This window comes from Dipodomys merriami, unplaced genomic scaffold (genome assembly GCF_024711535.1).
Source record: "Dipodomys merriami isolate MVZ:Mamm:240054 unplaced genomic scaffold, mDipMer1.0.p SCAF_4, whole genome shotgun sequence".
Classification (NCBI taxonomy): domain Eukaryota; kingdom Metazoa; phylum Chordata; class Mammalia; order Rodentia; family Heteromyidae; genus Dipodomys; species Dipodomys merriami.
This window is the reverse complement of record NW_027205603.1, coordinates 21,361,269-21,384,961: the sequence shown is the minus strand read 5'-3', so window position 1 is coordinate 21,384,961 and position 23,693 is coordinate 21,361,269. Positions and strand designations below refer to the sequence as shown.

General features: G+C 39.3%; 1 long non-coding RNA gene across 2 annotated transcripts in view; it reads left to right on the top strand.

The window, feature by feature from the left end:
• LOC138805702 (uncharacterized) overlaps nt 1-23,693 on the top strand; it is a 107,167-nt gene that overhangs the window by 49,695 nt on the left and 33,779 nt on the right. Inside the window, exons 1-2 of one of the 2 annotated variants that reach the window (XR_011365624.1) lie at nt 3,636-3,683; nt 9,842-9,961. This is a non-coding gene — a long non-coding RNA (uncharacterized lncRNA). Of the gene's footprint in view, nt 1-3,635; nt 3,684-9,841; nt 9,962-23,693 lie in introns of those variants that run through there. The other variant, XR_011365625.1, reaches the window with a different exon arrangement.

Below are 23,693 nucleotides of genomic sequence, written 5' to 3'. Positions count from 1 at the left end.
TAAGCATGTTTAAGATATCATTTCTAACATTCCTTCTGCAACACAAATATCTATCCAATTTTAATGTACTAGAAAGTAGATAATGCAGGAAGTAGCCAATAACAGGTTTCAAGAAGGAGAATGGTATCTTTGAAAGACAGATTGAGTTGTATGTGTATTTGAGATTGATTCATGGTCAAATGCAAGCAGGGAGTTGGTGTCGTATCCATTTAGATGAGCATTGCTTGAGTTGCTATGTGAAATGCATTCTGTTTTTACCTTAATTTTGAAATGACCCTATGTAGTTGATAATAATAGACCAATTGTATAAATGAGGAAACAAAGCTACAGTAAAATTTAAACAATTTCCCAGTATCACATAAGGTATGAATCTAAATCTTCATAATGTCAATACTTATCCCTTTCTTTATTCTTTGTTTTAAGTTGCTAGCAGATGGTTGAGTTAATCATTCTCTTTAGTTCAAGATACATGATCCTCCTTAATCTGTGTTAATCCCCTTTCTTATTTACTTTTATCCTTAAAAAAATCTTTATACCCCATTTCTATTACCTTCTTTACACAGTTAACAGTTTCAGTGTTTGATGCAAGTTTAGGTTTTAAGTGTCTTCTTGAAAAAATCATTATTATTTGGGTGCATATATTTTAAATTTATGAAAAGCATATTAATTATGCACTTTCCTTTTTTCACTGAAGACTGAATCTTTTTAAAGGCTCATCCATATTTTTATGGATGCTTCTAATTCATTGCTTCTAAATCTAACTTCTGCCCTTTCAATTACATACAATTAATTTCCTAAAGCAAGGGGCAGACGTGGGAGACATAACTCATAAATATTAATTAATCAATTAGCATAGTACAAGCAATTCAGTCAACAAAATGTTCGTTGAGCACTTACTACCAGACACATTATTTAATACTGAGACTACTGAAATAAATAAAATTCAAAACTAACCTTAAAATAATGGTCCAATAGAGAGTCCAACCATGCAGATAAATAATTACAGTGTAGTGATTTAAGTGCAATGATGAATATTTGGTGGGAAAAGACTATAAGTACAAAGCAGAGAATGATTCTTTCTGTTGAGTGCACTGAACAAAATGAGTGAAATAAAAGACAAAAGAAGGGCCTTTTATAGGTTTTAAAGAATGAATGAGAGAAGCTGCTGAGTAAATGGGTGAGGAAAAAGTGTATTCAAGAAAATAGTACATTAACTTTTTTAAAAATTATCTTTTAGTAGTTGTACAAAAGGGTTTCAATTTAACATGGCAGTTTATGAGTACAATGCATCTTGATCAATGTCAATTTTTCTTTTTTTTTCTTTTTTCCTTGCCAGTCCTGAGACTTGAAGTCAGGACCTGGGTGTTGTCCTGAGCTTTTCTCCTCAAGACCAGCTCTGTACCACTTGAGCCACAGGTCCACTTCTGGATTTTTTTGGTGCTTAATTGTTGATAAGAGTCTCATTGACTTTGCTGCCTGGTCTGTCTTGGAACCTGGATTCTCAGGTCTCGGCCTCCTGAGTAGCCAGGATTATACCCTGGTGCCTGGCCCTCAATGTCACTTTTAGTCACTTTTACCTGTTCTCCTGAGTCCCTGCTACACAGGCTATCTCTACCCTCAGTCTTCAGAAACAAAAACAGTTTTTACCTTCCTAATTTCTGGGCTATGGTGTTAAGTGACACAAAGACAACCAGAAATCACACCCATGTGTATCTTGCTTAATCAAGTAAGTGAATTCAATCTATTGCTCCCAGGAGAGTTATTTGCATGATAATAAATAAACAAAAGAGCTGGCCTTCAGCCAAATGAAATAAGAGAAATGTCTCCTTGGTTCACTCCTTCTCAGTCCTCAGATCCGGTTCTGTGAACTGGACCATTTTTCCTGTCTTCAGGAAAATGAGATTTCTTTAAATTTTGATACACAATATCATAAACCTTTACAGTGAACTACTTTGAATGACTATGGCCTATTATCTAATGATGTTTGAACAAAGTCTGTATTCTGAGGTAAACAGACCTGAGAGACAGCTCTCTGTTTACAGAGCTGTGATTTGTTGGATATTGACAAGCACAAAATATGGATAGGTTGGAGGGAAGAAGGGAAAAGCAAGGAGAGTTGATGATTGATTACAAATGGGACATAAAAATGACCAAATGGAAGCCAGGCACTGGTGGCTTATGCCTGTAATCCTAGCTATTTAGGAGGCTGAGTTCTGAGGATTTCAGTTCAAAGCCAGTGGAGATGGGAGAGTTCATAAGACTTTTATCTCTAGTTAATCACCGAAAATGCCAGAAGTCAAGCTGTAACTTCAGTGGCAGAGCACTGGTTTTAAGCAAAAGAAGCCAGGCAGTGCTCAGGCCCTGAGTTTAAGTCCTGGGACAGGCACTAAATAAATAAACAAACAAACAAATAAATAAAGTTCCAAGCTAGAAACCCCTGAAACTTTGATGATACTGTGATGACGTAGATATAAAGCCTGGGAAATGAAGGGGGAAAGACAAATTATGTGAGGAGGATGGGAAATAGATACCTCAAATGATATATTTGAAAAGGTGAGCTTGGCTGAAAATAACAGATGAAAAGAGAAGGCATGGAGGAATAGTCCAAGACTGGGTTCAGGAAAAAGTTTTACTTTTTTTCTTCCTATGGTACTTAGGGCCTTTTACATGCTAGGCAAGTGCTTCACCATTGGTCCCAGCCCCCAATTTTTTTATTGTTATTCATTGTTTGTTGTTTCATTTGTTCCTTGTGCCAGTACTGGGGTTTGAACTCAGGGCCTAATCACTGGCCCTTTTTCACTGAAGGCTGGCACTCTACCATTTCATCTCTACCATCTCCACGTCTGGCTTTTTTTTTTTTTAAAGACCTTATTTGGAGATAAGAGTCCCATGGACTTTTCTTCCCAGGCTGGCTTTGAACCATGACCCAGAGATCTCAGCTTCCTGCCTGAGTAACCAGGATTCCATGTGTCAACATGAGTACTAGTGTAAGGATGTTATTATATAGCAAGATTCTAGGCTGAAGGAATCTGCTCTCTTGAAATTTGCTTTATTCAAAACTCAATTATATGTTATATGTACTGACCAAATACATTTTTATGAATAAGATGAGGATGATCCCTGTGCTAACGCTATCTTAATATAATTGTAAGATTAGAAGGTGTTGACCTTGGTCTGTATTTGTGGCTGCAGGCGAACTGCTGAATGTGTAGAAAAGACAGAAGGAAGCCCATTTCTCTCTGCATCCTTCAAATAGTCACAGCTCATTTGGAAAGGGAATTTTGAAGGAATTTAAATTTGGGGATTTCCCATGGGCAACATGATTTTGTGATCCTGTGCTTAGCTAAAAATGCTCCTCTTCTAGGAACGTGGGATACTGACGCGTTGTTTGGAAAGAGAATAAAGGACAAGCACTGCTACCCCTCCTGTGCGGCAGACTTAACCAACTAATTAAATCCATTTTGCTTTCTGGGCTTCTGGTGACTTTGTATAATTCAGCCTGGAATCTTGTCACATCCAGAAGGTCTGTTGTTGTCCAGGTTACCATGGCAGCTACATTTTTTCCTTTTTTTTTTTTTTTTGTGAAATTATTCCCAGCCCTTGGCTTCAGTTAAGCATATAAGACAATGTATTATCAACGGAATGAAGGGACCCTTTCTGCAGATGTCTTCCACTGCTGTCAGGTAACTGTCCAATAAGCACAGTGTTGCTGTGTTCAGTGTCTTATTCTCAGCATCCATCTGGAGCTCTCCTCCAAAGCTGGTAGGTTGCATGCCAAAGAACATCTTGCTGTCTCTGAAGGAATCGCATGTTCTCTTTCCTCGAATGTGACCCATGACATCATGTCATCTTCTTCTGTCCGCCCTGAGTGCCACCCTTGGAGGGGCAACATTGTGGCTATTGAAGCAGACATAATTATTGTTTGTGCAGGGATTCATTTTTCACGTTCTGTAGCACTAATGCAACATACTCTGGGATCAGTTTCAAACTCTAATGATTAACACATGTTTATTCATTCCAAATGGAGCCGTGGCTGCAGTTCTTGACACACACATGTTACTGAGGTTGCTTTTGTGTTGTTATTTGTCCTCTCTAGGTTTGTTCTTCACATGGATAAGAAACAAGCAGCAATTGACTCCTAAAATTTTTTGTCTTTTGCCCTGATGCCACCCTCTTGTGCTCATTTTTCACCCTTCAGGTGTGTTCCCTGATCCTGTCTGCATGCTAGGCAATAGTCACAAATTTTTGTGTGTGCCCTGCATTAGACTTTCTTCTGTATGCATGCTTCCACCATATAATGACAGCCAACTAATGGCAAATTTATCCTTAGAGACTGCAGGCAATAATGCACACCAGAAAAATGCTAATGGGAAAAAGGCAATCTTCAATGGAATCTGAAGTATGCCAGGTAAACCCTAATGATACAAAAGGAGACACAAAGTGGTCCAGAATATATATATATATATTTATTTATCTATATATAATCTATTTATAGATATATAGATATGTGTGTGTGTATATTCCTTAAATTTTTGTGGTTCAATGCCAGCCAGGGCAGGAAAGTCCATGAGACTCTTATCCCTAGTTAACCACTAAAAAGCCAGAAGTGAAGCCGTAGATCAAATGTTAGAGTGCTAGCTTTGAGTGGCTATATATGGCAAATATAGGGTTGTGGTTATCAGCAATTGCAGCTTCACACTTCCCTGGGATGAATTGTTGAGTGCCATGGTAAGGTTTTTGGATAGAGATTGTAAGCTACTTTGCCTGTCACCCAGTGAATGCACCTTAGCAAACTCCACTTGGTTGCCAAAGGGAAGAGGTACATGAACCAATAGGCAAAAGACACAGGTAATTTGGAGCAAATATGAGTTGCTTAGGGATTCTTTTTGGTTAAAGGCATTTTAACTCCTCTCTGAATCCCATCCTGCACGGAATTCTCTGAGCTAAATCTGCAAATACATCCTACCAACGGAGGTTAAAGAGTCACTGTGAAATTTATTCCATCCCTAAATTTATAGCTTTGTTAAACAAAGCAATATAAAAACCCATAAAACAAAAGAGGCTAAAAATAAAAGGAGGAAAAACCAATAACACAAACAAGTAATTCCAGCCAACTCTTCCTTGCTCAAGATGAAATGAAGGAAGTAAGCATGGATCATAATAATTGACTTCATTTTTCTTAGACTTTGTGTGTATGCATGAAGGCACATACACACGCGTGTGTGCACGGAAACCTCACACTTTGGTTTTTCTGCTCACTACCACTTGAGCTATACCTCCAGTTGTAGGTTTTGCTGGTTAATTAGAGATTAGAGTCTGATGGACTTACCTGCCCATGTTGGCTCCAAATCTTGATTCTCGGATCTCAGCTTCCTGAGTAGCTGGTGGCACCAGCCACCAGAGCCAGGCATATTTTGTCAGCCTTAACAATGTATGTATGATCACAAAAAAGAGCACAAATATCTTTTTAAAATTAAATCTAACCATTACTATTCTGTTACTCTCCTCCTCTGCCCCTATAGGGCTCTCTCTGACAAGCAATCCAGTTTAATTCCTAAAAGAGAGGTAGGCAGTGATTGGAATTTTTCATACAGAGTACATCACACACAAGGAATGCAGAGTAAATGCCAAGCTATAATCATTTAAATGTTTTATTTATTCTATTTCTTATATTCTGGATTTAAATGAAGACTCATGGTCCCACTTGTTTCTACACTGAATCGTGCAGTGCTGGGTACTCCCAGCCCTGAGCTCAAGCAGAGTCATGAGCAGGTTTTCTATAGGGTGGCTTTGTTCTCTCTCTATTTCTCTGATGGCCTAAAAATAGCATTGCTTGTGAGGATTGTTGAAATAATTTGTTGCTATAATTATGGTGACATTTCTAGCATGCTATAATCATATAAAATGACAAAAATAGAAGGATGCTATTTTAGACATTTTTTCTGCTTGTATTTTATGGGATGGAGGAAAAGTTTGGGCATACCACTTGTTTAGAGAAAGAGCCACAGTATAATAGAGAAGAAGAAGAATAACATATGAAAATTGAGAAAAAGGGGGGGCAGCTGGGGACTTTGAAGTTGACATGGTTTTAGCAAAAAGAAAAAAGAGAAGGAAAAACAAAATCCCAGACGTGCAACCCCATATGTACAAGAGAAGACATGTGATGATCTTATTCCAGCTGAGGGCCACAGCCAAACCAAAGTCATTTTAATTTTTCATAGGCTTTTACATTTTTGATGACAGCATCTTAGTTGAGGAGTCACAAATGTCTGAAAAGAAATAGCTAGGATGGTTGTTTTATGCCATTTCTTTGAAAAAGACAATATTTTGAATTGACAGAGTAGCTCCATTGCTTTTAAAGGTTCATCCAATGCCAATTAAACAAAATAAAGATCTTGTGATAAAATACTTTTAGCTGGTAAACAATTGTATTACACGAGCATTACGCCAGAGTCACTTCGTGCTCCTAATCTACTTCTGAAGGTTCTAAAAGGGCCCATATGTCTGCAAAAGCTGCAGTGACTGGCCAAATTATAAGGTGTCAAAGTTTATTTTGGGTTCAATCCCTCCTTCTAAGTGCCTGATCCAACCCTAGCTCTCTCTCTCTCTCTCTCTCTCTCTCTCTCTCCCCCCCCCCCACTTGAGCCACTCCCTGAATTCTTTTGTTTTTAGTTTGTTCCTGAGAGGGTCTCTTGCTTCTTGCCTGGGCTGACCTTGAATTTCAATCCTCCTATCTCCACCTTTCAAATAGGATTATAGGCACATACCACCACGCCTGGCTCTGGATGACGTGAAACAAAAAAGGAAATTGCTACCATATAGCTTTCTTAGTCATTATCAGGGTTAGAATGGACTTCTTGCCCAGCTTTGGTGGCTCATGCTTGCAATCCTTAGCTATTCAGGAAACTGAGTAGCTGACATCTGAGGCTTGTGGTTCAAAGTCAGCCTGGGCAGGAAAGTTCATGAGAATCTTATACCCAATTAACTACCAAAATGCCAGAAGTAGAGCTGTGGTTCAAGTGGTAGAGCACTAGCCTTGAGTATAAAAACTAAGGGAACATGCCCAGGCCCCAATTTCAAGCCTCAGTATCCCCCTCCCCACACAAATTTGTACTTCTTTGTTTGATATTTCCTCCATATGTCTGTATGTTCCAAAAATGTAGAGCTTCTGCCTGAATTAAACACTCATTACATTTTTTGGAGAGGGGAAGGGGGAGGGGAGAGCCTGGTGGAAGCCTTAGTTTCTTGACCTTGACCTTCAGAGGGTAGCTTTCATTCTGACAGTTCATTTCCTTTTCCCTTCTTTGGGGGCAGAACTATAACTCTAATTAGTTTGGTTACTTATATCTGGGGGCCAAGCTGACATTTATAATGTATTCTTCTCAATAATTAAACATAGTTGCATAGATTGTTCAGTATAGTCTACTCAAATTTTCATCAGCATTTGCAGAAGCTTGTACCTAGTGCTTGTCAGACAGTGTTTTTCAGCACCTGTGAGCCACTGGCTTTCCCTTGTAAGAACCCCAAATTAGGGCAGCATTAGTGTTTCTGCACAGCAGGAACTCCATGAAGCTAGGGAGATGTTACACTGAAAGAAGCCACTTCCCTGATGGATATCAGCACAAACCCGGGTCCGCAGTGGGGCTCCTTTGAGCTGCCCTATCTTCTTGTCACGCACATCCTGACTTCATATTTCCTTTCCTGATTTCATTGAGAAATGAGAAATTGGGTTATGAGTTACCTAATTCCATTAGCTTCATTATTCCTCAGAAATCTGAGTCCTGGAGAGGTAGTGATGTGTAATGGAAGACATGGAGTCTAGTCTAACTGTGCCATTTTGAATAAATCTCTTTTTTTCCTTGTTTGCAAAATTAAAAACAAATTGTATGATTTGTGGGATAGTCTCACCTTCCAGGAAGAGAAGTCTCAATTTCTAGGGTCCTATGGCTCACACATGGCAAGAAGCCTGTTTGTATGTATGTGGGCCTTTTATACTATGGTCCTCTCAGCGTTATTGTTGATGCTTGTAAGTTAAGTGAACTTTAAGCAAGAGGCTCCCTTTGGCCCTTTGGCGGAGGAAAGATGGGGGATGGAGGAACATCCCTTTAACCCACAAGGACTTAGTATACTGAGGCTACCACCCTCTTCTGGCTGGTGGTGCCTCCACTCTTGTATTCTTCTTTTCCATTTAACTTTGGTAAGCTTTTTCTGTTCTTTCTCCATTCAGAGGCCTCTGCCTCGCACACTTTTAAGCTAAGCTTTCTCCTGCTTGTTCTGCAGCTCTTGCAAGGGATTAGCATTTTTGCAGTTTCTTTGGAACGAATTTTCCTACATTATCTTTAATTTCGTTTTTGCAAACTGATAGTCCTAACTTGGTGCCATGTTACATCTCCACCTTGTTCTCTGTGTGGTAAGCCTGGGTGGCCGTCCTAGAGACTCCTGGGTGACTCAACACTACTGCAATGCATTCTTTCATACCAGTGTTACCTATTTTATTTTACTCAAGAGGATCAAACCCAGGGCTTTGTGCATGATAGGAAAGTGATGATTTTGTTTTGTTTTGTTTTGTTTTTTGAGTCCTGAGGCTGAACTCAGGGCCTGGGTACTGTCCCGGAGATTTTTTGTTTAAGGCTAGTACTCTACCACTTGAGCCACAGATCCAATTCTGGGTTTTTTTTTGTGTGTGTGTGGTTAATTGGAGATAAGAGTTTCATGGGCTTTCCTGCCTGGATCAGCTTTGAACTGTGATCCTCAGATCTCAGCCTCCTGAGTAACTAGGATTATAGGCATGAGTTACCAGTACCTGGCTAAGGCAAATGATATACCATGGAGCCATAGACCCTAACTCAATGTTGATGCATTAATGTGAACTCATTCAGTCACTTTGACTGGCTACTTCTTTCCATTTCACAAACTGGCCATCACACCTATGACTAAACTAGTTCATCTTACAGGCTTGGCTGTTCCCCAGTGCTAGTGGCCAAAGGATAGATAGAGAATGACCTCTACACTGCCTAGCAACTTGGAATTCCTCATCACTAACATTTATATTGGAGCAGATTGTGAATGATAAAGCTACTGAAGACACATAAACAAACAATTGTTGCAGATTTACTAGGACTTTATTATGCTTCTACTGCCTGTGACCATTTGTCCTTGCCAATCTCACAGGAGTTTCTCAACTCCCTTTCCCTGGGAGCTGAGCTCATACCAAAGGAGACACTGAAAATAAAATACTCACTAAGTGGAAAAGAGATTTTCTTCGGACTATCGGTTTGCAAAAACAAAATTAAAGATAATGTAGGTTTGTACAATGTCATGGATAATGACAAGAATCTAGATAACAGCCAAGAAAAGGCAACTTTATTGCTTTCTTGCAAACAAGCCAAAAACAATAGTTCATCAAGTTTCTAGTATGTTCATAATGGAGTATTTTATGATCTTCCAAGGAGAAATTTCATGAAATATAAGACTTGTGCTTTGGATAAAAAAAAAATCCCCATTTCTTGTGAAAATCTTTAAGCTGATTTGTCATACATTTTTTTTCGTCTTCTCCTAAATTCCTAACTAATTTCTTTAGAATAAAGGTCTCTACTAATTTGTTTCTTTTGAAACATAAAAACCATGACATTTATACTTAAAATGGCCATTGTTTTTGCACTGGGGGATCTTGGCCTGGTATTTCCTTCATAATTTTTGCTTGAGCATTTGGAGACTGATGTGTGTAGCCTTGGCAGTCACTGATTCTTCTTGTCCTTTGCAGAGTTAGAGATGCTTCAAGTTGGCAGATGAAAAGGAAGGTCTTTGTGTTGTTGAATACCAAATCTGGCCTCTATTACAGAGCTGAAGGAAGAATGCTGTTTGGAATGACTTTGAAAACAGCCACAGAACATCCCAAAGATCTTCTGGCAATGAGGAAGAGAACTTCTGACTGAGTCATTGCTGGCCAGCCTAATTCTAAGTGAGTAAAAATCTCAATGTTCAGCTTTGATAATTTGTCTTAGAAGGAAATTAGCATATTATCAAAGGAAAAGCCTGATATGGCTAAAGCCTGAATATTTATCTGTTAGTCCATCAGCCTTTGATTAGAAAATTCTTATTAGGAAGATCGTCCTCTCTTTTTTTCTCCCTCTTTCCCTCCCTCCCTCCCTCCCTCCTTCCTTCCCTCCCTCCCTCCCTCCCTCCCTCCCTTCCTCCCTCCCTTCCTTCCCTCTTTCCTTCCTTCCCTCTTTCCTTCCTTCCTTCCTTCCTTCCTTCCTTCCTTCCTTCCTTCCTTCCTTCCTTCCTTCCTTCCTTCATTCCTTCCTTCCTTCCTTCCTTCTTCTTCCACTCCTTCTCTCTTTCCCTGCCTCTCTCCCTCTCTCTCTTCCAGTCTCTCTCTCCCTCTCCTCCTCCCTCCCCCGCACCAAATACTGTGCTGGTGCTACCCACTGTGGTGTTATGCTGCTACCCACTGTGTGGTATGCTAATCACCCAAACAATGGGCTCCATCCTGGAGCTTTTTCCAAGCTCTACCTCTTGAGCCACACCTCCACATCCAGCTTTTTGGTGGTTAACTGGAGATAAGAGTCTTACAGATGCTCCTACCTAGGCTAGTTTTGAACTGCAATCTTCAGATCTCAGCTTCCTGAATAGCTAGGATTGCAGGTGTGAGCCACCGATATCCAGCTAACAATGAGTTTTGCAACAGAGAATTTATTTGGAATGTGGAAGGTAGAGAAGCAAGTTCACCTCTCTAAGGAAAATGTTTGGAGGTAAATATGAGATAAAACAGCAGGGTGACTTAAGGTGTGGGGAAGGTAATTAGACCTGAAGCAATCAGTGTTGTATGTGCAATTCATGTGTGTGTGTGTGTGTGTGTGTGTGTGTGTGTGTGTGTGTGTGTTTGGTATGTTCAGAGAGTGGCATTAGCTGGTCTACAGGTAGAGTTTTCAGTTTACATAAAGACCACCCTGATGCCTGCTCAAGCCCAAGTGAAGAGTCAGTATTTTTGTTGCCTTCATGGAACACAGTCTTCATATTCCAGAAAAGTGACCTAGGCAACCATTATCATCATAACTCTCACCTTAGAGTGGTTAACTATGGCAAAGCCATAGGAGACAGATGACACATTGCTCAACTGTGCAATCTCTAAGATAACTGAAGGTGGTACGTACTGGGGTTTGTAGTTAAGTCTTTGTGCTTGTTAGGCCAGTCTTACATGGTTTTCCGTGCCATTTTTGCTTTAATCTGTTTTTCAGATAGGGTCTTCCTTTTGCCCAGGGCTACCTTTAGACTTAGCTCCTCCTGCTTCCACCTGCTAAGATAGATGAGATTGCAAGTATGTACCACCATGCTAGCCAAAATGAGTGATTTTTTTTTTTTTTTGCCAGTCCCAGAGTTTGAACTCATACTTGCTCAGTTGGTGCTAGACCATTTAAGCTACGCCTCCAGTCTAGACATGAAGTCTATTTTGGAGACCAAGTGTCTTAGACTTTTATACTGAGGATTTGTTTGGAACTTTGGTCCTCTGATCTCAGCCTTTTAAGTAGCTAGGATTATTGGTGTGAGCCACTGGTTCCTGGTTAGGATGAATGGTTTTTAAAGTTAACTAAAGTCTAATAAGGTTAGAGTGTTTATTCAAATTGTCCAGACCAGATAATCCTCACAAATGCTCATCACAAATAGCCTTCTACTACTGTTGTCTACCATTGAGAGTTAATAAGGATATACCTTATTATATAAGGACACACAACAGAGTAGTTACCACCCAACACAGCAGCAGGTGTTTTATAGTCCATTTCGCTCCTTCTGGAAAGGATGTGAGAGAGATTCTTGAGGCAAGAGATAGTTCTAGTAGCAGGTAAAGGAGTGAAAAAAATCATAGATTGAGCTACATATCCCTAGGAACAAGAGCATGAGCAGGAGAGAAAGAGAGGAAAAGAGGGAGGGAGGGAGAGAATGAGGAAGGGGGGGAGAGAGAGAGAGAAAGAGAGAGACTATTAGAGGAGAGAAATTCTTCAGAGGATTATGCCCAGTCTTCTCTGTGTGGCTCTATCCTCTACCACTGGTCTTAACTAATCCTGTGGTGTTCTTGACTCTTCTGCCCTGTGTTTTACTGGCTTAGGTTTGGCAGTGATCTCAGTGAGATAGGCTAGTAGCAGGATACAGAATCTAGGGATAAGTTTCCCATTTGCATTCTTCTGTGAGAGGATCACAAAGCCAATTATGAATGCCTAGCTTCCAGTCTTTCATTGAATCAGCTGCTTTGTTGCAATAAAACATTACCTATATATGCATATATATGTATATGTATGTGTGTGTGTGTGTATATATATATATATATATGGTGTGTGTGTATTCTCGGTTTTTCCAGAATGAACAGTTGGGGAAGTTTCAAAAGGGTATGAGAGACAGGAACAGTAGTGGTGCATGGATGGTGTGAGTGTGAAGGAGACAGCTTAGTGAGTAATCATGCTGTCACAAGCTTTTCTCTGAGGAAACAGTCATGTGTATCACCTTGCCTATTAAACCTATTTAAGTGTGTGGGCAAGATAAGAGAGTGGAGAAGATACACATTTATTTGATCTTATCTTTCTCCTGACTCTCTAGGTAATATAAATAGAGAAGGGAGGTAAAGAGGTGAAAATGGCGGACAGCTACCCCATGATACCCAGAGGTCAGTAATAAGAGTCTGATGCAATTTTACTTTCAGCAGGTTTTAAATACTAGCAAGGAAAAGAAATGCCAAACCCTCTTCTGGTATGTTAAATAATGATAATATATGCCTTTAAAACTCATTATAACCATTAGCATGAATAACTAGTGATTTAGAATTTGAGTTAAATAGTTAGGCTGCTACATTTGTACTCTTTGGGTGTTTGAATATAATTATTTGAGGATTAAACTGAAAGACATCGATCAGTCCCTGAAATAAATAGCAGGCTTGCTTGCAAAGCCAAAATTGGAAAGGAGAAATGAGAATTCACAGAGAAAACGTCTGTTGTATGAATGAATGAATAAAAAGTAGATATTCCACACCTTAATTACAGGAAGATTTCAGCAAAGTAGCTGATTAGTTTTTAAAAAGAAGATGACAGAGTAATAGATGATTTCAGGAAACAGTTTTGCTTTTGTTTTTTGTTTCTTTTTGTTTCATGGTGTCTAAGATTGGAGCTATTCTGTATTATTATTTGTATTATTTAGTAATCTTTATCAGCCAAAAAATAAGGACAGGCTACCTTCTTGGGATAAAAGGAATATTAAGGGCCACTTTAAATATATCAGATAACAATTACATATTAAATCAAGACAAACCCACTGTACCAACTTTGTTTCTTAACAGAACATACTCAATAGTTTATACTTTACCTAGAAAAATGGAATTTCTTAAAAAACATAAGCAAATCAGTACTTACTTGCTATGTTATAATGATAATATTCAAATATTCAATTCAATATAATGATAAAATTCAAATTCCTAGGGAGGCTGGGAGCTGAGGATGGAGGTTCAAAGCCAGACTGGGCAGAAAAGTCCGTGAGGCTCTTATCTCCAATAAACTATTCAGGAAAAGCCAGAAGAGGAACTGTGGCTCAAGTGGTAGAGTGCTAGCTTTGGGCACAAAGAGACTCAGAGACAGAGCCCAGGCCCCAAGTTTAAGCCCCAGGACAAGCAAAAAATCCCCAAAACACACAGTATTTTCAAGCTAGCTATTGGTGGCTCATGACCATAATCCTAGCTGTTTAAGATGCTGACATCCGAGGATAAAGGTTTGAAGCCAATATGGGTAAGAAAGTACACAAGACTTTTATCTCCAATTAACCCCCAAAATGTTAGACATAGAGGTATGGCTCAAGTGGTAGAGTGCCAGCCTTGAGCAAAAAGTCTGAGGAACACTACCCAGGCCTTGAGTTCAAATTTTAGTAGTAGCACACAATTTTTTTTTTTTGCAGTATAATTGTGTTTCAAGTGATGTACAAGTTCAAAATACTATTGGTCAGAAGTATGATCTATGAGATACTCATGAAATAAGGCTGTCAACTCAAAAAAAATTTTCAAATTTCTTACCAAAATGCAGTGATCAGACAGCAACTCTGAAATTTCATGTGGACAGAATGCAGGGGCCATTTTCAAAAGCCTCAGCTGCCTCTGAATTTTTAGACCAACAAAATATGCAGAAGGTTCTGATGTGCAGGAGTTTTAGGAAATCTCTGGGCTCACTTACCCCTTAGAGATTTGAAAAGACACCAAAAAATTCAAACCATCAAACCAATGTATAATATAAAAAAAGAATCCAACCCATGCATGCCTGTAATTTCCATAAATTACCTTTGTAGGCCAGCATGGTGTTTTCTAACATTGGGAACAATGCATCATACAAATTAGACCAGGGCTCTGGCCAAGAAAGGTTTTAAAGAAAATTACAGATCCTCTGCCCTTTTCTCACACACTGAGCTCAGATCCTCTCTGTCTGACCAGAATCACAAAGAGGAAACAGAACACTTTACCCAAAATATTATCATAAGCCAAGGCCACAAAGGCCCTTTACGAGGGATGGATCTTTAGACAAATACTAGTGTAGTGGTGGGGGTTGGGGACTGGTGATCATCCTCAGGACTTAGGCTCTGAAGCTGTGGGCCGGATGTGCAAATCACATGTTCAAATGAGCAGGGAGACACAATTAAAAGATCAGTATATGAAAACAGCACCTGGGGCTCCTGGACTGGAGATGCAGAATCGTAGTGAGGATTTAGGAACCACTGAGACTGTTACACATACAGAAATGGGACTTTAAAAAATGTGGTCACTTGGCTCTTGTGGGTTTCCCCATCTGTCTCCATCCTCTGTCCCTTCTACTCCTCATCCCCGCCCTCACACCTCTGTATGTATTGTTGGTTCACTTTGCTTGTCTCCTGAGCCTTTGTGCAGAATCTAACCATTAGCAGCCATTCACAGTTGCTTGTGTTGTCCATACTCTGCTTGAATTTAGAACCAAAGATCTCTAAGAGCTGTGTTTCTTCCTTCAAGGAGTTTTAACATCTTAAATCTCGCCCCTCCCTTCACCTTCATCCTCTCTCCCTCCTCTCTCTTTCTCTCTCTTTCTTTCTCTCTCTCTCTCTCTTTTACACACACACACATACACACACACACACACACACACACAGTACTACTAAAAACAAAATCCCCTATACTTCCCATATTTGTAGAAGGGATACAGAAAGTTGGAGAAAGAGGTCATCACTGGGAATAAGCAAGACTTCCTAGAGGTAGGGTACAAGTTGGTTCTGAAGGAGTAATAGAATTCAGGGTTTCAGGACAGCCTAGACTGGCGGTGTGGACTGACCTTTCTAATAGGAACAGGCAGGAGCAAAGGCAGTTGAGCTGAATTAAGGAAAGAGAATGGTTGCTGAAGAGGTTCCATGGTCAGAGCAGGGAACCACCTTCATGCTGGGCAAGACATGTATAGTTTTACATTTTGCTGGGGTTGCTAGAGTAATTACTATAGAGGGAGCTGCTAGAGTAGGGTTTTCTAGGATAATCTGCAGGTCTCAGTGCCAAATGGAAAGGGGGAAATGTAGTTCTTAAACTAGAGCTTATTTCTTTGGATCTGTTGTAGTTTCCCTTTCCACGTGTCTTGGCTTTTTGTTTATTCACTGGAATTTACCGTCAGCTTCTATGGGCCTGTGATACTCATAGACTAAGTGAGTCTTCCAGACGCTGGATCTACATGCTTTGCCCAAGCAGGAACCAGGCACCTTTCCACTCCACAGTCATTACCCGGTCATGGCAGGTGGGTGACTTCAAGTGCACCACATCCAGATATGCTAGGAAGATGAATCCAGTGGAGGAGAGCCCTACCCCTGCTAAGCTGACAGTTCCATGCTTTCTGGTACCTGCTGCTAGCCTGTGTGAGGGACTGTGGCAGTATACCTAGAAACTCCCCAAGGTACATGTACCTGGATTTGCCATTCCTATCCTGGTGTAGTTCCTGCCTAATGGAGAGGGCTCAGTGGCCAAGAAATCTGGGCAGGATCCTGCAAGGGGAGAAAGGCCCATAGGATTCAGGGAGCCAGAACAGAGAAACCACAAGAGGAAACAAAACTATAGGAGATAGGCTGATGGATGAAATGAGACTCCAGAGTATATCCAGTTATTCCACTGGACATCAGCCACAAAATAAGGGAAAGGGTGGGATGGGAGGGGTAGGTGAGAAAGTAGAAAGGGGTGACATCAGTGAAGATGTAGTGTATTCATAAACTGCTTTGGAGAATAGCTACTCCTTTGTGCTTAAAGATGAGAAAATATTAAAAAAAAACAATGCTACAGAAACATGTACTGATATGACCTGTAAAACAAGTTTGAAAAGCAGGCTCAATGTTGATATTTACAGAATAATAGAACAACAAGAAAATGTATAACTAATATGTAACTTGGCTATTCATGCATTTGTGCATTTCATAACCAACTTTGTATTGTGGACATTTTACAAGACCAAATAATAAATTATTCTTATTTGAATATATGTTAAAAAATAAATAAAATAACAAAATTTTAGCTGGGCACCAGCCTATCATCCTAGCTACTCAGGTTTGAAACCAATCAGGACAGGAAAGTTTGTGAGACTTCTTTAAAAAAAAAATTAGTAGATGAAGGGATCAAGAAAATGTGGTATACATACACACACACACACACACACACACACACACACACACACACACACACACACACACACACAATGGAATTCTATGCCTCCATCAGAAAGAATGACATTGCCCCATTTGTTAGGAAATGGAAAGACTTAGAAAAAATTCTATTAAGTGAAGTAAGCCAGGCCCAAAGAAAATAGGTCCCATGGTTTCCCTTATTTGCAATAACTAGTATATGTCTGGGACAAGTAGAAAAGGTCAAAAGCTATGTGTATATGACCAGATAAGATGAAGTTAAGCAAAATGAACCCTAAGATAGGGACACAAGTGGTTTTTTCTTTCTTGCTATTGTTTCTAATGTATTTATAAGCTACTATGCGATTTTTTTTTTGTTGATTTGTATGTTGCTCCCCCACTGTATAACCCCTGTTTTCACTGTATTTGATGTGGGTGTAATTTGGGAGGGGGTGGGAAAAAAAATGTTTAAATAGGGATACATGTTGACTCATTGTAACAATGAGATGTACAAGATATTATGTTGAAAAATGAACTTTACAATTTAGGCGGGGGAGGGGCAAAGTGTAGTTGTGGAGGTGGGAGGAAAGGGATGGTAGGGGAAAAACAAAGGAGGAGACAACAATGCTTGATGAGAAATGTACTCATTACCTGGCTCATGTAACTGTAACCCCTCTGTACAGTATTTTCACAATAAAAAACTTATAAAAATAAATTATTGTCTTTAAGTAATTATACAAAGAAGTGCCATTTTAATGAAGCAGGTTATAAACAAAAAAAAACCACATTGAAAATGAAAGGATTAAGATTCTGAGCTGGGCCAGGCACCAGTGACTCAAGCCTATAAGATTTGCTACTCAGGAGACTGAGACCTACAGATCCTAGTTCAAAGCCAGCCCAGCCAATAACGTTCATATGACCCATATCTCTGACTGACCAGCAAAAATATCCAAGACTAAGGTAACCTTGCAGCCCAGCAGCCAAGCGCAGGGAAGACAGGCCAGCAATCATTAAAATCCCAATCCCAATTCCATCACTCTCTGGCCTGTGACCTGAAGGTGACACAGAATGCAAATTATGCACTGCTTTTTATTCTCTGACTCTCATACCACACATGGAAAAAATTTTAAATGGCTGCTCTGCTGAAAATTATAATTCTCTGCCTCTGTAGGTAGATGTGAGTAGGTGACCAAGTTCTGGCTTAGAGAATATGAAAAAAAAGAATAGTATGGGCACATTTTAGATAATTTTCTTAAAAGCAAATAGCATGTTTTTTCTATTTACCTTTTACTGTCCCCCTTCCTGATACCTGGAATTCAGATGTGATGGCTGGAACTCATTCAGCTCATTTAGGCTATGCAACAGAAGTTGTTGAGATTTCAGGATAATATAGGAAAAAGACAGAAATTGCTGAAATCTATATGGGACTTCTTGTTTTCCTCTGACAGGTGTTAAACAAAAGAGAAATATATTTATTTTTATGTCACTGACATTTTGGTTGTTTCTCTTATTTTCATCCTAAATAATATCCATGCACATTTATAAGCAGGAGTGAAATTCTTCATGGAGCTGTGAGAACCCAACTTCTTCATGTGCCTGAGAAACATCAAAAGGATTGAGCTGAAGTTCAATGGTAGAGCTCTTGCCTACATGTGTTGAATCCTGGGTTTGATCCTAAACACCAGACACACATAATGTCTAACATACCATATGTGCTTAATGGTGACTACAGCTTATTTGAATGGAGAATTACCAAAGTACATAGAGGAAGTGATAGTCAAAGCTACTTGATGAGCCAAAGTGTACATGGATGCTACAAGATCTTAACTTTATTCTTCAGTTAGTAGTGTCTTCAGTATGCTCTTGATTTTTCTTCACCACTGTGGAATTTATATTTGAAGAATACCTTTATAGGTAACTAACACATTCATTTCATTTGACCTAGAGATAACTTCTTTTATGAATGCCATTGTATTAAGTATTCTCTTTTGATGATTAAGCTTTTGTACTTGAATTGCTCATTCATTAATTACCATGGTAAAAAAAAAAAAATGAGGGCTGGGAATATGGCTTAGTGATAGAGTGCTTGCCTAGCGTGCATGAAGCCCTGGGTTAAATTCCTCAGTACCATATAAACAGGAAAAGCCAGAAACTGAGAATAGGGTTATGCATGTTGATACAAATAGAAAATTCAATATTTAATGAGTTCCCATTTGATGGAACATAAGGGAAACAAAGGTCAATGATAAACATTTTTGCACAATGCAATAATGTTGACTAGATGCTATACTGTTCAAAATGCTTGTCACTAGTTCCAAACTGCTTTCAAATCCTATTACTTACTAGTTGATGACTTTAGTGCCTGTGTGTGTGTGTGTGTGTGTGTGTGTGTGTGTGTGTGTGTGTGTGTGTGTGTGTGTAGGCTGACACTGGAGCTTGAACTCAGGATCTGGAAGCTGTCCCTGAGCTTTTGTGCTCAAAGATAGTGCTTTACCACTTGAGCCACAGTGCCACTTCCAATATTTTGGTGCTTAATTGGAGATAAGCATCTCATGGACTTCCTTCCCCAGGCTGACTTCACACTTTGACCCTCAGATCTCAAACTCCCAAGTAGATAGGATTACAGGCATGAGCTACCAGTGCTTGTCTAGTTGTTGATTTTAATGGATTATTTTTTTTAATTTTAATTTTTATTTTTTGTGAACATACTGTACAGAGGGGTTACAATTACATGGGCAAGATAATGCATACATTTCTTATCAAGCATTGCAGCCTCCTCCTTTGTTTACCCTTCACATCCCTTCCCAGCCTCCCCGCCCCCCCCACCCAACCCCCCCCCCCACACCAACATTGTAAAGTTTGTTTTTGACATGACAACTTGTACTTCTCATTGTTGCAACAGGTCCACCTGTATCCTTAAACGACTTGTTTTTCCCCATCTCCTCCACAAATTATACTGACATCAAATATAGTGAAAGCAGGGGTTATATTGTGGGGGAAGGACATACAAAGCAACAAAGAAATAATCTTATAAATGCATTAGAAACAAATGCATAAAAGAAAAAAACATTAAAATACATATCTAAGGGTTCATTTTCCTAACATCACATTATCTGACCTTTTCTGCTTGACTCATACATATACTAGATCTTGCAAATAAGGGAAACCATGGGACCTATGTTTCTTTGGGCTTGGCTTACTTCACTTAATATAATTTTTTCCAAGTCTTTCCATTTCCCAACAAATGGGACAATGTCATTCTTTCTGATGGAGGCATAGGATTCCATTGTGTATATATACCACATTTTCTTGATCCATTCATCTACTGAGGGGCATCTGGGTTGGTTCCATATCTTAGCTATAGTAAATAATGCTGTAATAAGCATAGTTGTGCTGGTAGCTTTAGTGTGGTCTTGTTTGTAAACATTTGGGTAAATGCCCAAAAGTGGGATTGCTGGGTCATAAGGGAGCTCTATGTGAAGTCTTTTGAGGAACCTCCATACTGCTTTCCAAAGTGGTTGAACAAGTTTACACTCCCATCAACAATGAAGTAAGGTTCCCTTCTGTCCACATCCCCTCCAGCATCTGTTGTTGTTAGAGTTCTTGATTTTTGCCATTCTAACTGGGGTGAGGTGGTATCTCAATGTTGTTTTGATTTGCATTTCTTTTATGGCTAGAGAGGTTGAGCATTTCTTCATGTGTCTATTGGCCATCCTTCTTTCTTCTTCAGAGAAGTTTCTCTTTAAGTCTTTCGCCCACTTATTTATTGGGCAGTTGTTTCTTTGAGGATTTGTTGTTGGGAGATTTAATTTTTTGAGTTTCAAGTATATTTTAGATATGAGACCCTTGTCTGTTGTATAGCTAGTGAAGATCTTCTCCCAATCTGTTAATGGATTATTTTTTAAAATCTCTTTTTCTCAGTTGCATTTACTGCAAAATAGCAACAGTAATAACATCTGCTTCTAAGGGTTATAAGAAATATATGAACTAATACTGGAAAGTGAATAAAACAATGATACAGAGCCAGAGCTCCATTTATGTTAACTATTGCATCATTAACTGCTGCTACATACAAAGCACTGAAACCACTCAAAGCTGTGAGATTCACCTGGCCTTGGGTATGCTCCATTATGCATCTGTAGACAGCTAGCTACATGTTGGGCAGAGAGCTCTGTTTCTGGGGGTTATTAATTCTTACAGTTGTAAGCTAGGAGGTGACAATGACAATTGAGCCATTTGTCTCTTACACACCAGTAGATTTTTTTTCTTATGTTCTTATGGTTGAGGACTGTAAGAAAAATTAACGTATGAAAGGCCCTGAGGCTGAGGCATTCCTTGTACCCACTAGCAATCACTCCTTGAGTCCCATCCTTCATCTCCTGCCAAAGACTCACCTAATTTCTGTTCTTTGGATTGGCCTGTTCTGTCCATTTCTTATAAACAAGGTTTTACAATAGGTAGTCTTTTGTAATTGACTTCTTTCATTTACAATAAGTCACAGGGGAAAATTTTGCAAATAGTTTTGATACTATGTAACATCTGTTGCCATTTTTTTCTAGGTTGAGTACAATTTCCTTACCATTTCTGTAGGTTTGCCGACTGTGTATTTAATGATTTGCTAGCCTCTTCTTTTTTGATTTTGGTTATATCAACATTCCACATTCTGGCACTCATTCTACCTCATTATTAATTAACAAAATGACTTCTTATGAAAAGCTACCACATTTCAGTGGCATGCAATAATAATCATCTAGTTTTGAACCTGAATCTACAAGTCTGATTGTGGTTGGAGCATGTATACATCCTCTAGCAGCTATATATCGCATAGTTGTGTTGGCTTCACATAGTGGAGAATGGGAAGAAGGCCCACCTTATCCAAAAAAAAATAACTAAAGCGAAAAAAGGCTGGGAGTGTAGCTCAATTAGTGAATGCCCACCTAGCAAATGTGAACCTTGAGTGGAAAATCCCCTATTTCCAAAACAGAAAAGAACCACTTTCAGCTCCCAGTTCTACTCTTCTCTTCTGATGATCTAGATATAGTTACATTTTTGTTTATCCGATGAGTTCAAAAGATAGACATCAATTTATTTCTCTTTAGTAAACCATAATGGCCAAATCAGCATTTGTACACATTACTAGCAATATAATCACAATCCAGCCTTTTTAATTAGAATTCAGAGCATCAGAGGGAATTACTGAAGACTCTTGGTAGAAACTGTAAGATGGTAATTCCTCCACACTCACTTAAAATAATGTCCTTTTGAGCAAATTTCTTCCCCAGAAAAGGATATTACCAAAAGAATTGTTTAAGACTTGGCAACATATTGTTTTGAAACAAAAACAAGCAAATAAATATGAATCAGATGTAATGTAATTCTTGTGGAAGAATAAACACATTTCTAAAATGCTCTCAGAATGAAAGTACCCCACAGAGCAGTCCATTAAGTGGGTTGCAATAAATATCAAATTCAGAAATCAGCTTGTGTCAAGAACAGATGATTGAAGAGAACTGACATGTACTGAAATATGGACAAGTCTACAGAGTACTTCAAGAATGGAAGCAAAGCAATAAATAAACAATCATTCGTATTATTTCACCTTTTTGGTAAATGATTAATTGATTAAAGAGGAGGCAGGGTTAAGTAATTCAAGTACCCAGCATCGATCAGAGACTGAATTCTAGCTGAGAGGTGCAAACTGGTTCAGGAAGCTTGAAGGACTGTTCTGGGTTGTTTTTCCTTGGTAAGTCACAGCTGCCCTTGGAAGCTTTATGATTTCTGCCACCATCCAAGTGTGTGTCCCCTGGAGAAGTCAGTGTGGAAGGGATCCAGGCACCTAGGAACATGCTGGTACTTTAACACCAGAACTTCAAGTGCTACTTAAGTGCTGTGCTGGATGGATGCATTGCAGGACTTCTTGGTAACATGATGAAGTGACTCAGTGTAAAAAGGCCAGGCAAAGGTACAACTAATACCAGAAACCTCGTGAGAACTTACTTTTTCATTTAGCATGTATTCATAGTCTTACTCTGTGTTAAACACTATCATTCAGCAATGAAAAACTCCTGCTGCTGAGCAGTTCAAAAACTTACAAACAAAAGATAACTATAATAGACATCAACACATCAAATATATAAATAGATCATCAAATACAATGGCCATAAAAATTATATATATGACTACATGCATCCAATTCAGCCACTGTTGGTGATGGGATGGGGTGGGTAAAGGAAGGGATTATGGATGAAATGCCATACTAATATGCACCTTGAGGATTAAGCAGACGTTTTCTTAGGCCACATACACTAAGGAAGCAGACAGACTGTGTCAGGCAAGTGATGGGAAAGAGGCACTTTGATAACTGAGAGTAGTTTGTGGTGGCCATGAGATAGGGAATATCCAAGGAAGCAGAAGGTGAGGACTGACTAGCTAGATCCTACCAAATAAAACAGGTATTGCAGAGTAGTGATGTGATGAAAAAAGCAGAACTACAGTTCAAGCTTTGTTGCATGCTGAGCTGAGACCATTTCTTGTTATCTTGAGAGTAAGATCATGGAGGCCACTGGGTTTGAGTGTGATAAGCATATGTATAAAATACTGCTGTATACTTATCATCAAACTTCTCCTCTGAAACTCATTGTGTTTTCTGGGTACAGATCCTTGGAGATACTGTCTTTTCACTGTCAATGGACAAGGAACTGTCATCAGGTACATTAAATCCATAGGCCCATTTCCCCGCCCAGGGCTCTCAATGAAATAGGGCTTGATCTCTCCATTCACTGATCCTGTGCAGATCAGGGTCCTTAGGTGCATTCATGGAAGCTCAGAAGAATCCGTCCTTACTTTTCTCTCATCTAACTGGGCATTGGTATTCCTTAGCTTGTGGTCTTTTTGCCCATCTTCAACTTGAACCACTCCTGTCATTGTCCCATCATCAATTTACTTTGTCCTTCTCTACAGTGAAGTCTCTCTTGCCTGCCTCTCATGAGGTCTCTTGGGATTGCAATGGACCCACCAGGACAATCCAGGTTAATCTCCCCATCTTCAACTTC